Here is an 18,968-nt window from a genome sequence, read left to right on the forward strand (position 1 = left end):
TTGCCAATACAGTTGTATGTATAGATTCAGAGCATATCTGAGTTCTGTATTGCAGTTTTATCAGCTATTTTTGATTTTGTACACGGTCATATGATACGTGGTATAGAAAAGGAACATTTTAGGTGAGTACATTGGGAGCTATATCTCTTCAAATTATCTGTCTAGCTGGTAAAAATCTCTGATACAGGTCCCCCTCCACCCTCTGGTGGTATGATAACTTGTTATTATGTCTCCCGAGAAACCTAGATTTAAATACATTCCTATCTATCAAATCACTATAGGCGGAATTGGGTGTTTTTTGCTGGGGTCAAAATGAGCCTAAAGGACTTGAATTTTGTTAAAGTCCATATTTGTACATAAACACTAAACAATGATTTAGATTGATTAAGAACAAGTTGATTGAGAAAGTCCTGAAAATGTGGAAGAATTTAATAAACCACATTTGAGCTATGATAAAAAATATGCCTCTGGGGTCAAAATGACTCCAATCAGTAGTTTAAGGGTTAAGATGACTGCACTAACTGTAAGTCACTTTGGATAGCAACATCTGCTAAATGATTAAAATGTACATGTTTACATACAGATCTCATATTACTATATTGATTCATTTAAACTAAATTATATTGATGTCACAAACGTATCATTTGTAAAGAAAGGTCTTTATGAAAAATGTAGTTGTTACATTTGACTGTGTAAAACCTAGCAGTACTACTTATTGTTCGGAGAGTGAAGAAAATGTATAGTGTTTTGCAAAAAAACATGATTATTTTTCTCTCTGAAAGGAAACCAAGTGATACATTTCAAATAAATACATGTCTGTCATTGAACAACCCCATGCCATGATTAGATAGTGAAAAAACAAAACGTTTTTTAAACAACAAAAGCTAATTTACCAACATTTCTGAAAATGGATATAGCGTTTTGGAAATAAACTTTTCATATCAAGAGTCACTTAACCCTAGTCATGAATGCCTGAATCTTGACTGAAGCTTGTACAAACAATCACAACATCCATCTAACCATTTCCTTGCAGCTGTTGTACTTAGAAATGCAAATGACATTGAGGCATATATTGCTATGCTTTAGCATTGTCTCATGCTTTTCATTCTTTAGGCGGTCAGAGTACACACTGTGCATGACTCGTTCTGCATGACATTGAGTTTTGAACCCAGATTCCCTTATCCTTTCTTCTGGTAAGGTCACCTGCTATAGATTGGGATGATAACTTGACTGTAGGGAATCTCTGCAGGCTCTATGCTTGTAATGTGGAAATGCAAGATAACTAAAGTTCATGTTTAGATTTCATGATCAACATTTGTAGCATATTTATAACCCATGATATTGACATTGATTATAATGTTGATATATAGGGCATCATCTGTATATCATAATGGAGTAGAACCACTGTCATCCTATCCCTACCTCATTGTACCCCAGAGTCCTACGGAATCGACACGCTATCTGATGTAAGACAATGCATCTACCCATATCTCTCTCTCTCTGTGCAATCATAATGAGGTAATGATCAGTCATTGCTGCTGTCTTCATATATCTTGCTATATTTCTCTCTCTCTGTCTCTCTTTCTCTCTCAAAGCACATGTCAATCTCATCCTTATTGCCCTTCATAGGCAGAATTAGTTGGCTATTTTCCACTGAAAATGCAGCCTCGAATCTCTCCAACTACTTTGTGTGACCTGACAAATCAAAAGCAGGCAAATACACCATAAAATCCAAGACACCTGTGGGTCAGGCCAACATGAGTAAAAATCCCTGTCAGAATATACCTATTTCCTCTATTTTCAACTTTCTTCTCTCCTCCACTCCCTTCGCTCTCTTTTGCTGTCAGACCAGTGGAACAAACAGGATTGCTTTTGTTCGCTTTTAACCTGTTTTGCAGCACTGCCTGTGTTATTTTTAGCTGCTATCTTGTCTTTCAATGTGAATCCATCGATCCCACCTCACCATGTTCACACAAATTGCCTTTTCTGACGTAAGAGAGGCAGCAATTGCTGGCTCCCTGGGAGGCATGACGTCCTTTCCCACCTCTGCAGGAGGGTTCACAGTACTGTCAATATTGGTTTGTGACAGACAGACTGACGAGAACCCTCTTAAAATGAAAGAAGCAAGGGAGAGAGCAGGATGAGAAGGATGAGGGAAAGAGAGAGGGTGTCTGGTAAACCGGTGGGGTAAGGTGTGGAGCTGTGCAGTCAGGTGCATCCATGGCAACTAACTACACATGAGCACACAGGAAACCAAACAGTAAAAGTGAGAGTGTAGGGCAATCTCTCTCCTTGTTTTATTTATTTTATTTATTTCACCTTTATTTAACCAGGTAGGCAAGTTGAGAACAAGTTCTCATTTACAATTGCGACCTGGCCAAGATAAAGCAAAGCAGTTCGACAACATACAAAAACACAGAGTTACACATGGAGTAAAACAACATACAATCAATGATGCAGTAGAAAAAAAAATAAGACTATATACAATGTGAGCAAATGATGTGAGATAAGGGAGTTAAAGGCAAAAATGCCATGGTGGCAAAGTAAATAAAGTATAGCAAGAAAAACACTGGAATGGTAGATTTGTAGTTTGAAGAAAGTTCAGAGATAAAATATAAATAATATGGTGCAAAGGAGCAAAATAAATAAAATAAATAAATACAGTAGGGGAAGAGGTAGTAGTTTGGGCTAAATTATAGATGGGCTATGTACAGGTGCAGTGATCTGTGAGCTGCTCTGACAGCTGGTGCTTAAAGCTAGTGAGGGAGATAAGTGTTTCCAGTTTCAGAGATTTTTGTAGTTCGTTCCAGTCATTGGCAGCAGAGAACTGGAAGGAGAGACGACCAAAGGAGGAGTTGGCTTTAGGGGTGACCAGAGAGATATACCTGCTGGAGCGCGTGCTACAGGTGGGTGCTGCTATGTTGACCAGTGAGCGGAGATAAGGGGGGACTTTACCTAGCAGGGTCTTGTAGATGACCTGGAGCCAATGTGTTTGGCGACGATTATGAAGCGAAGGCCAGCCAACGAGAGCGTACAGGTCGCAGTGGTGGGTAGTATATGGGGCTTTGGTGACAAAACGGATGGCACTGTGATAGACTGCATCCAGCTTGTTGAGTATGGTATTGGAAGCTATTTTGTAAATGACATCGCCGAAGTCGAGGATTGGTAGGATGGTCAGTTTTACGAGGGTATGTTTGGCAGCATGAGTGAAGGATGCTTTGTTGCGAAATAGGAAGCCAATTCGAGATTTCACTTTGGATTGGAGATGATTGATGTGAGTCTGGAAGGAGAGTTTGCAGTCTAACCAGACACCTAGGTATTTGTAGTTGTCCACAAATTCTAAGTTAGAACCGTCCAGAGAAGTGATGCTGGACAGGCGGGCAGGTGCAGGCAGCGATCGGTTGAAGAGCATGCATTTAGTTTTACTTGTGTTTAGGAGCAGTTGGAGACCACGGAAGGAGAGTTGAATGGCATTGAAGCTCGTCTGGAGGGTTGTTAACACAGTGTCCAAAGAAGGGCCAGAAGTGTACAGAATGGTGTCGTCTGCGTAGAGGTGGATCAGAGATTCACCAGCAGCAAGAGCGACATCATTTATGTATACAGAGAAAAGAGTTGGCCCAAGAATTGAACCCTGTGGTACCCCCATAGAGACTGCCAGAGGTCCAGACAGTAGGCCCTCCGATTTGACACACTGAACTCTGTCAGAGAAGTAGTTGGTGAACCAGGCGACGCAATCGTTTGAGAAACCAAGGCTACTGAGTCTGCCGATGAGGATGTGGTGATTAACAGAGTCAAAAGCTTTGGCCAGGTCAATGAATACGGCAGCACAGTATTGTTTCTTATCGATGGCGGTTACGATGTCGTTTAGGACCTTGAGCGTGGCTGAGGTGCACCCATGACCAGCTCTGAAACCAGATTGCATAGCGGAGAGGGTGCGGTGGGATTCAAAATGGTGTGCAGTAAGACAGTGCACTATGTGGCCAGAATAGAGAGTGTGAGAACAAGAGTTTGCATGTATAAGGGGACATCACTGTGCAAATGCAAGGTCTACCACACTTGAGAGAGAGAGAGAGAGAGAGAGAGAGAGAGAGAGAGAGAGAGAGAGAGAGAGAGAGACTGACTGACTGACTGACTGACTGGGTATAGAGCAGAACTAACCCACTCCATCAATAAATTAATCAAAACATAATTTTACATCTGGTTAGCAATAATAATTCAGGAAATGATATCTATCCTCACGTGTGCTACCTACATTTCCAAATAGAATCCACATACTATTTATTTTCCCTTTCTTACTTCTACTATTTGCACATTGTTACAACACTGTACATAGTCAGTAATAGAAAATAATTGAAATAATAATTGCTCTATTCGTTTAAAGCTTTTACTGTTCATTTCTGTTTATTTCACTTTTGTTTATGATCTATTCCACATGCTTTGGCAATGTAAACATGTTTCCCATGCTCTAGTCTAGCATAATCTATAACTTGCTGTTCTGAGTTACTGTATATCTAATAGGGGCGCCCAAGATTCACAATGATAGTCTTCCAAAAAAGATGCGCTACACATTCTGCGCAACCAAGATTTTGGTAGGAAACTTGCAGTCCTTTCCTACTCCGACCGTGGTAGTAGTGTCTACCTCTGCGACTGTGTTGGGGATCTGTCCTGCTGTACTGAGTTACCCATTGAGTGTATAATCTATTTTTAGCGCCAACAGACGGGGTCACGTGACAGGGGACAAACGTCATTAATGTTGTTGGTGGAGGAGCTGAAAATATGGAGGAAAGAGAGTTGTGACAGGGAAAATTTGACATTTCACCCCCAAAAATATTATTAAACCGATCAAGAAGTGTAACGGTCGAAGAGGCAATCGCCGAGCAGCGAAAAGGAGAACGACAATCAGGTACGTTATGTTTGTTGGGAGATAATGTATCTTTCGTCTACTGCTGGTAAGAAAGGTTTTTATACCGCGATATTTTCAGATGATGCGTTTGGTTACTCATGGCTAGCTAACGTTAGCTAGCAAGCTAGATAGCTGAGAGAACGTTATGAAGTTTTGATAGCTAGTTAACGTTACCTAGCAAGCGAAGTTGCTTTAGGTAGTGTAAATATGCATGAATGGATTGTTCTGATTTGGAAAATGTCAAGTTAACAAACTGACACATAGTATTGTCATCTAATTTAAAGCGTCAGTTAGCCAGGTTGTAATGTTCCCAGACGTCTGGTTAGCTTGCTAGCTAACGTTAGCTTATCAGCAGCCTACTTCCAGATAGTTAGTAACGTTAGCTAACTTAGCTATCACATTTGAAAAATGTATTTTTTGGGGGGGGGTGGGTGCTAAAAGCACTACCGCAGCCGTCGGTGCCCTGTCCATGGCAATTTGTGTCCTCCATGTTTAGCAAATTGTGTTGTTCGAGTTGAAATGACTAGTTTGCCACTTCTGCAATCTCCACTTCTTCTGGTAACCCCCATTGCAGTCGTTTGCGACGCCGCATTTTTTTTTTTAAAGGTGATGGTGCCACTTGAGTTAGGGTCCCATTCCCTGCTAGTTGTTCTATAGGTCTATACAGTTACTATGCCGTGTGTGAGAGAGGATCCCACACAGTCAGTAGCCTGTGTTTTTGCATATTCAGTATAACGTTATGCTAATTAACATAATGAGCTGCAACAAACACTCAAACTGAGAACTGTCCAATATATTCATTCAAAAACTCAATCATGGACACTCTTACTGATAGTTGTGGCTGCTTTGCGTGATGTATTGTCTCTACCTTCTTGCCCTTTGTGCTGTTGTGTGTCAATAATGTTTGTACCATGTTTTGTGCTGCTACCATGCTGTGTAGTCATGTGATGCTGCCCTGCTATGTTGTCTTGGGTCTCCCATTATGTCGTGATGTGTGTTTTTGACCTATATTATATTTTAAATCCCAGCCTCTGTCCCCACAGGAGTCCTTTTGGTAGGCTGTCATTGTAAATAAGAATTTGTTCTTAACTGTCTTGCCTAGTTAAATTACATTTTACAGCACTAGTTTTACTGCGTAAAATAAAAATGTGGATGAAAGTGAAAAATATAATAGCTTAGGCCAATTAACTCTATCAGTGCCTTCCTTGCCCCCCAAAACACCAATTTACATTACTGGAAGCACCTTTTGTGCCTAGATGGTGAAGTACAGATGGGTAGGTTTGCTCCTGATGTAGAGATGTCTGAATAGTTTCCTCATTTATGGTCAGTGTCGGTTATCACAATGGATTGTCTGCTGGCAAAGTTGTTTTGCAGTTACTTTCATGATAGGCATAACTCTTATGAAAGGAACATGGCATTTATTAAAGGTAGGCCTAGATACTCAGTGTACAAAACATTACAACACCTTCCTAATATTGTGTTGCACCCCCATTTTTGCCCTCAATTTGTTGGGGAATGGCCTACAAGGTGTCAAGTGTTCCACAGGGATGCTGGCCCATGTTGACACCAAAGCTTCCCACAGTTGTGTCAAGTTGGCTGCATGTCCCTTGGGTGGTGGACCATTCTCGACACAAACAGGAAACTGTTTAGTGTGAAAAACCCAGCAGCGCAGCAGTTGACACACTCAAACCAATCCCCCTCGCACCTACTACCATACCCCGTTCAAAGGCACTTAAATATTTTATCTTTCCCATTCACCCTCTGAATGAAACATGCACATTCCATGTCTCAAGGCTTAAAAATTCTTCTTGAACCTGTCTCCTCCCCTTCATCTACACTGATTGAAGTGGATTTAACAGGTCACATTAATAATGGATCATAACTTTCATCTGGTCAGTTTGTCATGGAAAGAGCAGGTGTTCTGAATGTTTTGTACACTCAGTGTATATTCTACAGTGGATTCCAAAGTAAGGTTTTGATTTGTGGCTTGTTTTGTGCATGTACACGCTAACATTTACCTGCAGGCCACTCTAAACCCGATGAAAAGATTGGCTTGTGGTTTTGGCTCGCAAGTCATTTGGCAGTCTTGCACAGCTCCATTTTGCAGAAGTTGAATGGAGCCAGAGGTCATGGAGAAGGATTTCCTCCTAAAATGAAATTAATGACAAATGCCTGTCTTTGATTAAGTGTCAAAGATTTGTTAGACATCAGTTGACTGCCAGATGCTGCTTTTCACGTGTGTGTGGATGCCTCTCACAGTCCTCGAGTGGACTTGTAAGTGTTCTTTTCATTGAAAATGGTTAAATCCTTGTGCATGGAGTTGTACGGTTTGTTTAACTTTAATCATTGGCATACATTTTAAACAAAATCCAATGTGAAAAGTCTCAGCATCACTGTTGCTGTGGAATTGCCCTCCTTAAGTCACTCCAAGTAAATGAAGAACAACTAGCTAAACCATCTCTAGCATCAGCTTTTTTTCCTTATGAGGGAGGATATAAATAACATTTGCTTCAGACCATGGCCTCTGAACAGTATACATTTAAATGTGCTTTCTCTATGTGGGTCACTAATGTCTATTTTTGAAATGTGTATCTTTTATATTGATTACCTGAATTAAACTTGATGGGTCGAACTTTGCTTCTCTGATCTCGGACACCCAGAATTAAAATCTTGCGTAAATGTACTAACAAGACTAGCAAAGTCTTCACCCCTCTAAACGGAAACTCTCAGACAGTTTTGGGCTAGTCTATTTGCCATCCCACAGGCTGTCACAGATGCTACTACCATTTTTATGTTACGTGCATCTGTCCACGAGAGATTAGGCCTACTCCTTCAAGAAATGGGTTCAGTGCATAGAGATTCTAAGATTTCAACTCTTTAAGATTTTATATTTTTTAATTTTTTTAAGACAGTTCATCAACGATGTGAAGCAGAGTCACTTGTCCTGATGAGTCACACAAGGTGTTGAAAAGGCTATTGAACAGCCCTGCCCATGCGCTGCCCTGAAGATACAGGGCCTTGATGTTCGCCAATTCTGTTTGCAATGCAAAAATGCATGGATACTTGGATTCATACACTGTAGAAAAGTGTTTGGGCTACAGTGTGAAGCAAAAATAACCTCAGCTGTATGTTAATGATTGAAACATGCTTTTTGTGCTGAAATCTTTTTTTTTTTGTTATATATCCCGGAAACCTGGTTACCGATGTTGATCGGATAAAACCCACAGTTGACAGCCTCCACCCCAATATTCCATGCACGTTTACAATCCTAGCCCCCAGAAAAGCCTATTCTTGGAGAAATGGGCATGTGACTGGTTCAAATTCCAGAAGGTATAGGTGCCAGCCTCCTACCCTTGAGCAATGTGCTGACCCAAAATTGTTTTGATTGTATCATTTCTGTGAGGCACTTCATTGTTGGGGGAAAATCATTGGACTGAAGTGAGTAATTTGATGTCTGGATCCTAATGAAACATCCTTGGACCAGTTATAAGGCCATTGCCTAGACATGCTTCATTTCACTACATTTTGAATGAACTAACTAGGCCTATCTCTCTCTGCTATTTAAGTGAACAATTTAGCTTCAAGGTAAATTAAAGGTTCCACACTGCCATTGAGAGCCTGCATGTTCTCTGTATTTTATGTAAGATGTGGCATCAAGGGGTCATTTTGTCCCTGCTAGTGGGAAAGGCTTTGCGTGCAGTGTCCCTACTTTCTCCTTGAGAATCTGCTGGTCACTCTCTCGCCTTGACTTTGAGTGCTGGCTGAGGGGGATGTGCAGCAGCACACATTTTTGCTGGTTTAGTGAGTGTCAGACCCCATCTTTGGTTCTGTTTATAAGAGCACAAAGGATCCTCCTTATGTGGTTCTGATTTTGGACCAGACCTGACTCAGTGCCACAGGCCTTTCTGTTGCATTGCCGGAAGGCCATTGCATTCATAAATGCTATGCAATAAAGTTTGACAGCAGCCAATTTAAACATGAAGCACATTTGATTGTTGCAAATTGATTTGCTCCTGCATAAAGCTCCCCCTGCAATTCTAAGAATTTCTTGGTGTACAATTTCTGTGCTTCATATGTTGAACCATTTTAAGTCATGGCTTCAAGCAAAGGCTGATGCCAAGGTCTGAGGACAGAGCATGTCACTTAGCAGCACTTCCTGGCTGTTGGAGGGACAGGTATTTTCAGTGATCATGTGAGGAGGCGGAGACCCCCACTTAGGCTATTCGCCGGATGAGTCTCCTTGCACCATCACACAGTGGTACTGCAAAGGGTAAAAAAAAGATGAGCTGATATTTTTATCCCCATTCGCACGTCATTAGGCTAATGCAGCCGGTGAAAGCAGCTAGGCCAGCAGTCAGAGGTGTTTTAAAGGTTCTAAATACCCTGCGACAAGGCATCCCATTATCCCTGTGACACGGTTTCTATAACCAAGCTTCCTGTGTATGCTGTGATGAAGCCAGGCCCTTGCCGGAGCATGTCATCTGACCGAGTGCCTTGGAATCCTGCAGGGGGAGAGTTGCTTACCAACATCTGGAATATCACACAGAGAGCCATTTGCTTAGCCCCATACCCCACCCTAGACACGTTTTCAGATTTAGCTGACATCATGTATGCAATTAGAGGAAATGTCATTCTCCGTGGGTGTACAGGAGAAAGGCATAGGTTAATAGCACTTAGTCCCAGACGTTAGAAAGGCTGCATAAAATTAACAACTTCAAAAAAAGTATAATTTCAATTTGACCTGTTTCTTGCAATTGGTGAAACAATGCCTTCCTGTCACAAATTGGCCTTGGTGATTTTGGTATCTAAACGTGTTAGTGACTGACTAAATTACATGTTCCTGTCATTTAGTCTAATCCTCATGACTGTTCCCAGATAACCAAACAAAACCCAAGCGAAAGATGAATATATTTAGTCGATGTGCTGACAAGAGGCCAGTGTTAAACCGGAGGGGACATCTGAGGAGAGTAGTTTTAAGAGCATTAAACGATCAGCGCCGTGTTTGGGCATGACGCCTGAGAGCCTTGCTTCAGTGCGGAAGGCACAGGGATGGCGGTACTGCATGGGCTTTCAGCGCTAACTCCGCTCCATTAAATCATATGGCTTAGAGGTGAGACTTCCGCGACTGATGAGTGGGACTTAGATCCGCTTTCCAGGAATTACACTGCAGTGGTAATTAGGGCTGGGCGATATGGCCTAAAAATCATCTAGATTTGTTCACATTTATGGCCAATTCCCTTTGTATGTACTAGTCAAAAGTTTAAACACCTACTCATTCAATGGTTTTTCTGAATTTTTTTCAATTTTCTACATTGTAGAGTAATAATGAAAACTATGAAATGACACATGGAATCATGTAGTAACCAAAAAAGTGTTTAACAAATCAAAATATATTTTATTTGAGATTCTTCAAAGTAGCCACCCTTTGCCTTGATGACAGCTTGGCACACTTGGCATTTTCTCAACCAGCTTCACCTGGAATGCTTTTCCAACAGTCTTGAATGAGTTCCCACACATGCTGAGCACTTGTTGGCTGCTTTTCCTTTACTCTGCGTTCCAACTCATCCCAAACCATCTCAATTTGGTTGGGTGATTGTGGAGGCCAGGTCATCTGATGCATCACTCTTCTTCTTGTTCAAATAGCCCATACACAGCCTGGAGGTGTGTTGGATCATTGCCCTGTTGAAAAACAAATTATAGTCCCACTAAGCCCAAACCAGATGGGATGGTGTATTGCTGCTGAATGCTGTGGTAACCATGCTGGTTAAGTGTGCCTTGAATTCTAAATGAATCAGACAGTGTCACCAGCAAAGCACTATTCCCACCTCCATGCTTCACGGTGGGTACTACACATGTGGAGCTCATCTGTTCACCTACCCTGCGTCTCACAAAGACACGGCGGTTGGAACCAACAATCTGAAATTTGGACTCATTAGACCAAAGGATAAATTGGCACCAATGTCCTTCTGTTTGTTTCTTGGCCCAAGCAAGTCTCTTCTTATTGCTGTCCTTTTAGTAGTCTTTACAGCAATTTGACCATGAAGGCCTGATTTCACGCAGTCTCCTCTGAACTGTTGTCTGTTACTTCAAATCTGTAGCATTTATTTGGGCTGCAATCTGAGGTGCAGTTAACCATAATGAACTTATCCTCTGCAGCAGAGGTAAAACAAAGATGGTTGTAGACTACAACTCCACTACGGGGCTGTAGTGGAGCAGGTTGAGAGCTCCATCACCAACAAACTATCATGGTCCAAACACACCAAGACCGTTGTGAAGAGGGCACGACAATGCCGATTTTTTCCCCCTCAGCCGACTGAAAAGATTTGGCATGGGTCCCCAGATCCTCAAAGTTATACAGCTGCACCATCGAGAGCCTCCTGACTGGTTGCATCACCGCCTGGTATGGCAACTGCTCAACCTCAGACTGCAAAGCACTACAGAGGGTAGTGCGTAGAGGTCGACCGATTAATTGGAATGGGCGATTTAATTAGGGACGATTTTCAAGTTTCCATAACAATCGGTATTTTTGGATGCCGATTTTTATATTTTTTCTTCTTTTTTTTATTTTGTCTTATTTTATTTTTTTTTGAAATTTATTTAAAAAAAAAATTCTTCACATTTTTATTTCTTACATTTTTTTTACACCTTTTTAACTAGGCAAGTCAGTTAAGAACACATTCTTATTTTCAATGACGGCCTAGGAACAGTGGGTTAACTGCCTTGTTCTGCCCCTGAACGACAGATTTTTACCTTGTCAGCTCGGGGATTCAATCTTGCAACGTTAAGGTTAACTAGTCCAATGCTCTAACCACCTGCTTTACATTGCACTCCATGAGGAGCCTGCCTGTTATGCAAATGCAGTAAGAAGCCAAGGTAAGTTGCTAGCATTAAACTTATCTTATAAAAAACAATCAATCAATCATAATCACTAGTTAACTACACATGGTTGATGATATTACTAGTTTATCTAGCCTGTCCTGCGTTGCATATAATCGATGCGGTGCGCATTCGCGAGAAAGGACTGTTGTTTCTCCTTGTACCTAACCATAAACATCAATGTCTTTCTTAAAATCAATACACAAGTATATATTTTTAAACCTGCATATTTAGCTAAAAGAAATCCAGGTTAGCAGGCAATATTAAACAGGTGAAATTGTCACTTCTCTTGCGTTCATTGCAAGCAGAGTCAGGGTTTAACTTCTATGGGCTGCGTGGGACGCCACCTGCAGGACACAGCCAGTGAAATATCAGGGTGGCAAATTCAAAAACAACAAAATGTCATTCAACTTTCTCAAACATACAACTATTTTACACCATTTTTAAAGAAACTTCTCGTTAATCTAACCACGTTGTCCGATTTCAAAAAGGCTTTACAGCGAAAGCCTGTTAGAGTACATATACAAACATAATAACACAGCCATTTTCCAAGCAAGGACATGTGTCAATAAAACACAGCTAAATGGAGCACTAACCTTTGACGATCTTCATCAGATGACACTCCTAGGACATTATGTTACAAAATACATGCATGTTTTGTTCGATAAAGTTCATATTTATCCAAAAACAGCATTTTACATTGGCGCGTGATGTTCAGAAAATGTATTCCCACCAAAACGTCCGGTGAATGTGCACATCAATTTACAAAAATACTCATCATAAACGTTGACAAAATATGTAACAATTATTAAAATAATTATAGTTAGACTACTCCTGAATGCAACCGCTGTGTCAGATTTTAAAATAGCTTTACGGCGAAAGCACATTTTTCAATATTTTGAGTACATAGCTCGCCATCACAGAAAGCTATACAGACACCCGCCAAGTTCAGGGCAACCTAAACTCAGAATTAGTATTAGAAATATTCTCTTAACTTTGCTGATCTTCGTCAGAATGCACTCCCAGGACTGCTACTTCCACAAGAAATGTTGTTTTTGTTCGAAATAATCCATATTTATGTCCAAATACCTCTGTTTTGTTCGTGCGTTCAGAGACAAAGTCAAAATGTTCCATAACCGTACTTAGAAGCATGTCAAACGCAGTTTAAAATCAATCTTTATGGTATTTTTAGCGTAAAATTGCGCTAATATTCCAACCAGACAATAGCGTATTTATTCAAGGAGGAAAAGAAGGAACAGCGCGCTCACGGGATCGAGCATATCCAATCCCTTTGTTGCCAGGCAGTCCACTCAGTAACTGAGCTCCTATTATCTGCCAAGTGACAGGAGAATGCTCAAACCACTTTCTGAAGGCTGTTGACAGCCAATGGAAGCCTTAGGAAGTGCTACGTCACCCACAGACACTGTAGTTTCGATAGCGAATCAAAAGAACTACAATTCTCAGACTTTCCACTTCCTGCTTGGATTTTTCTCAGGTTTTTGCCTGCCATATGAGTTCTGTTATACTCACAGACACCATTCAAACAGTTTTAGAAACGTCAGTGTTTTCTATCCAAATCTACTAATAATATGCATATTCTAGTTTCTGGGCCAGAGTAGTAACCTGTTTAAATTGGGTACGTTTTTCATCCGGCCGTGAAAATACTCCACCCTAGCCTGGCTCGTTGCGAACTAATTTGCCAGAATTTAACGTAATTATGACATAATATTGAAGGTTGTGCAATGTAACAGGAATATTTAGACTTATGGATGCCACCCGTTAGATAAAATACGGAACGATTCCGTATTTCACTGAAAGAATAAACGTTTTGTTTTCGAGATGATAGTTTCCGGATTCTACCATATTAATGACCTAAGGCTTGTATTTCTGTGTGTTTATTATATTATAATTAAGTCTATGATTTGATAGAGCAGTCTGACTGAGCGGTGTTAGGCACCAGCAGGCTCGTAAACATTCATTCAAACAGCACTTTCGTGCGTTTTGCCAGCAGCTCTTCGCAATGCTTCAAGCATTGCGCTGTTTATGACTTCAAGACTATCAACTCCCAAGATTAGGCTGGTGTAACCGATGTGAAATGGCTAGCTAGTTAGCGGGGTGTGGGCTAATAGCGTTTCAAACATCACTCGCTCTGAGACTTGGAGTAGTTGTTCCCCTTGCTCTGCATGGGTAACGCTGCTTGGAGGGTGGCTGTTGTCGACGTGTTCCTGGTTTGAGCCCAGGTAGGAGCGAGGAGAGTGACGGAAGCTATACTGTTACACTGGCAATACTAAAGTGCCTATAAGAACATCCAATAGTCAAAGGTATATGAAATACAAATCATATAGAGAGAGTCCTATAAAAACTACAACCTAAAACTTCTTACCTGGGAATATTGAAGACTCATGTTGAAAGGAACCACCAGCTTTCATATGTTCTCATGTTCTGAGCAAGGCACTTAATGTTAGCTTTCTTACATGGCACATATTGCACTTTTACTTTCTTCTCCAACACTTTGTTTTTGCATTATTTAAACCAAATTGAACAGGTTTCATTATTTATTTGAGTCTAAATTGATTTTTTTGATGTATTATATTAAGTTAAAATAAGTGTTCATTCAGTATTGTTGTAATTGTCATTATTACAAAAAAAATCTAAATTGGCCAATTTTATTTTTTAAATTTCATAAATAAAAAATAAAAAAAATCGGTATCGGCTTTTTTTGCCCCCCCCCCCCAATAATCGGTATCGGCGTTGTAAAATCATAATCGGTCGACCTCTAGTAGTGCGTATGGCCCAGTACATCACTGGGGCCAAGCTTCCTGTCATCTGGGACCTCTATACCAGGCGGTGTCTGAGGAAAGCCCTAAAAATTGCCAACGAATCCAGCCACCCTAGTCATAGAATGTTCTCCACCCTCCCCCATTACCTCGACTTACCTGGTGCCCAGCACATTGACTTTGTACCGATACCCCCTGTATATAGCCTCACTACTGTTATTTTATTGTTGACCTTTAATTATGTTTCCTTTTCTACATTTTATCTAACTTCAGTTTATTTCAGTAAATCATTTTTTTTAACACTTGTTGTTTAAGGGCTTGTAAGTAAGCATTTCACTAAGGTCTACAGCTGTTGTATTTGGCGCATGTGACAAATAGTTTGATTTGAACTCTGGGTCTTACTTTCCTGTGGCGGTCCTCATGAGAGCCAGTTTCATCATAGCGCTTGATGGTTTTTGCAACTGCACTTAAAGAAACGTTCAAAGTTCTTAACATTTTCCGCATTGACTGACTGACCTTCATGTCTTAAACTATTGATGGACTGTCGTTTCTCTTTGCCTATTTGAGCTGTTCTTGCCATAATCTGGACTTGGTCTTCTGTATACCACCTCCACCTTGTCACAACACAACTGATTGGCTCAAATGCATTAAGAAGAAAATAAATTCCACAAATTAGCTTTTAACCAGGCACACCTGTTAATTGAAATGCATTCCAGGTGATTACCTCATGAAGCTGGTTGAGAGAATGCCAAGAGTGTGCAAAGCTGTCATCAAGGCAAAGGGTGGCTACTTTGAAGAATCTCATATATTGATTTGTTTAACACTTAAAAAAAAAAAAAAAAAAAGGAACCCTTGAATGAGTAGGTGTGTCAACTTTTTTGACTGGTGCTGAAAAGTGTCTCCCTATATAAAAAGATGGAGAACAAGCTATGAATGAAAAATTGCTGGATTTTTGGTACAGACAACTAGCGCACAAATAGTATTGCAGGATTGTCCAAACGATACATATCGGGATATTGTTGGACGATATATTGTAACTATGTTGAATTTTATTTGTTTTTGGCCACTTCTGTCCATATTACCTATTCTGTTGGCCCAAACCTCAAATGCAAACAGCGAGTTGAAACTGCTTGTCACAGAGGAAGAAGTGGTCTCATCATTTTTGTTGTGAGTGGCATGGGGAAGGGCTTGGTGTGAATGGGAAGGTGCACAGTCACAGCAGAAGGAGCGAAGGAGACGAGACCAAGAAGACATGAGAACAAGCAGACATAAGTGCTCATAAAAACAAAAAAACTATTGCGATACAGGCATTTTGAATACAGCGCTAAAACATATATTCAAATGAATAGTAATGCACCAACATGTGCACCTTTGGACACAGGCTCACGTGCTGTCGCATAGCAGCCTACACCTGCCACCCTTTGTTTGCCTGTATAGGTTACAGTTTGCCATCTGTGTGCATTTTAAAACAGTAAACAGATGTACAATTTCAGTATGGAATTCTCATTTTTAAAGGCACATTCTGATAGACTCCCACCATTAAACAAATATTTGCAGAAATGCCAAATCTTTACGTCACCCAAGCCTTACTTGTGTAAAATGCCACATTCTGAGCCTCAGTGCCACTTTGGTAAGAGGTTTCTGTGTAGAATATACAACTTAATGTAGTGCAGTCCTATGGTTGGATTAGGCACAAAGACTATCCAGTGTTTGCTGAAATGAGGAAGTTGGTGATGAAATCTGGTTGATAATGCCTACCCAGACTTGTGTTGAGACATGGGGGGGGCGCGCTGTCTGGCCATGTCCTGCCCCTGCAGTTGTTCCCTCTGCCCAGTAGGTGAGGCCGCAGGTCCAGGGAGGGACACTGTCCAGAACGCAGGGTGCCCCAGTGGGCTGTGGAACTGCCAGGACTCCTGTAGGATGCAGACCCAACAGCAGCTGCAGAGCAAACTGAGATGAATGGGTATTAAGCATAAAGCAGGCACTTTGTATCTTTTACTGTGTGGTGTAATGGAGCCAACATCGCACGTTAAGGATTTAACCAGGAGGTTATATGTTCAAATCATCAAAGGTCATTGCTGTCTATTAATGAGAAAGACAATTGGCACTGCGCCAGTGTTCATCCAGCTGTGTGAATACAAAATATGTACATTTGTATGATGTATTTTGCTCTGGATAAGGTCTGCAAAGTGCGTGAATAACCTCTTTGCAAAAACATCTCTAACATAATGCATATAGCAATTTGCGTCCGTTTTATTGCATGTGATTAGGCTACCTTGACAGGAGTTGATTGAAGTGATTTAGAATATTTGCTGCTATGTGTTAAGGTGGTCCGCTTAAGGTGAAACGGCGCCACTGCTCGCCCCAGCGCATTTATTGTTTTTGATTTGTTGATGAAACTGAGGAGAGGAGCATCTAGCATGGCAACAAAAAAAATGTGCAGTACCTCTGCTCTTATATCATGCATGCAATGATGTCTGAGGGAAGTTAACTGCTTGTTGTAATATCGCAAACGGATGTGGCATATTCACCAAGTACAGATTCCAGCTTTTTAAAGGCTAATTGGAATAAAAAGAATATAAATGAAAATCTATGTTGGACAGAACCCTGGATGGATGGAATCAGACCTCCCATGGTGAAATCCCCTTGTAGAAATGTATGACATGGCTTTAATAGCTATACGAGAGATCTAGGAAGCAACAACTAAGGTTTTATTTATTTTGCAACCTAAGAAATAGACCATCATACATAAGTGAAACATTACAGAGCAGGGAGAAATTTGCACAAGTAATTTAGAATGTGTTTACACATTCACACGGTGATGAAATGACTAAGTAGCCTATTGATTTAGAACAGAGGCCCAGCTTAGAAACACGGCACATATTGACACTGTCCATTTGTCCACTCACCATGCTCAATGACCCCAGGTGAGACTGGGGGCCAGTATGGGTATTGCAGCGCCATGCCTCTCCTCCATCCCCAGGGGGAGTGTGGGTATCGTAGTGTTGCTGTGTCTCTCTCGTCTCTGCAGACCTCAGGCTGCATGACTCATCCCATTAACAGCTCTGCGAGTGCTTTTCGGCGGAGGCAAACTGCCTCCTTCCCTCAAAGCAAAACAATTTTCCACATTTCAGACAGTCTTTAGCAACTAGACTTTTATGAGTTAAAGAAAGTGTTTTAATGGTAGTCTGGAGTGGAATAATGTCAAATCATTGGTCATCTCTGTTTATCATGGTGGTAGTTAGGGAGGGAGAGTTGCAAATGGAGGTAGCCCAGCTGCTTATTTGGGCTGTGCGTAACAACTAATCTTGACTGGCAGATCACCAACTCTGTCATTGCCTGACTAAGCAAAATTGGAGTAGAAAACTAACATTACTGAATTACTTATGACTGAATGAATGCTGGCCATGCTATCTGCAGTGGCCAGGAGTGTGAGCAGTTATGGATACCAGGATCCTTGAACTGCAGCTGGCTAACTCTTGTTCATTTGTGACTATTGCAGTGGGATTGACTCGAAGGAGAGGCGCCTACTGATCCACCATACCTCTGTGGACCAAAGTCATGGCTGACGCCGAAGACCCACTTTAGAACCTTCAGTCCATTCCCAAACACAAGCAAAATACACACTCGCCTAAAGCTTTATTATCCAAATTCTTATTACCTTCAACTTGACTGAGTTTTGGAACAACAAAGACCACTAACGCAATCATCTCTGGCTTCTCCGTTCATCATTCTGCCAACACCACAGGTAAGTCTGCTTTTCTTTCCTCCAGCTTTTTTTCATTTTTTTTTCATGAAATGCCAAAGGCCCCCCGTGACCTCTTACCCCTCTGATCACAACTCATGTGTTGTGATTTCCTTGAGTTATTTACAAGTTTGTTTGACGACAGGAAACCAGCATTTCAAAGTCCGGTGCTTTATGGTGGCTGTATGGTTCACCATTGAACTTGTATGTTATTACCTTTATCTTAAAGAAGTCGTCAAACTGGAGTGATTATTTAGAATTATATCCAGTAGCAGGATGTGTTCATGGGTCTTTTTTTTAACATTTTCTTTTTTTAGGCTTGTTCTCATGATTCCAGTTGGTTTAAGTTCCTCTACACATGGGCTATCCTATATCAGAATAAATCCTAACAACAACAACCTGTGGATTCTCTTACTGGCTGCTCTCTTCTCCAATCTCTTTCTGTCTATATTTAGAACTGCTGACGACTGGCCAGACCTTTATTAACCTCCCATCCCCTTAATGACGTCTTTGAATGTCACTGGGTGCTGTGGCAACCCTGACTGCTCTGTGAAAGGCCTGGAGGGTTGGCTGCTCATTGGACAGTACACTAGAGCAAACATGACTGCTGGTTTTTTGTGCAATGAGTATGAGTGGTGTAAGTAGCTTATGTGTGTAGCTAGTATCT

At 41.1% G+C, this 18,968-nt stretch overlaps 1 protein-coding gene across 7 annotated transcripts in view; it reads left to right on the plus strand.

Moving 5' to 3' along the window:
- Positions 1–4,727: 4,727 nt before the first annotated feature.
- LOC106601252 (histone deacetylase 5) overlaps positions 4,728–18,968 on the plus strand; it is an 80,239-nt gene continuing 65,998 nt past the window's right edge. For 3 of the 7 annotated variants that reach the window (XM_014193319.2, XM_014193316.2, XM_014193318.2), the window contains exons 1-2: positions 4,728–4,903; positions 18,059–18,304. The gene's annotated coding sequence lies outside the window, so the exon portion shown is untranslated. The remainder of the gene's footprint in view (positions 4,904–18,058; positions 18,305–18,968) is intronic. The other 4 variants (XM_014193315.2, XM_014193317.2, XM_014193320.2 and 1 more) reach the window with 3 other exon arrangements.

This window comes from Salmo salar, chromosome ssa03 (genome assembly GCF_905237065.1).
Source record: "Salmo salar chromosome ssa03, Ssal_v3.1, whole genome shotgun sequence".
Taxonomy (NCBI): domain Eukaryota; kingdom Metazoa; phylum Chordata; class Actinopteri; order Salmoniformes; family Salmonidae; genus Salmo; species Salmo salar.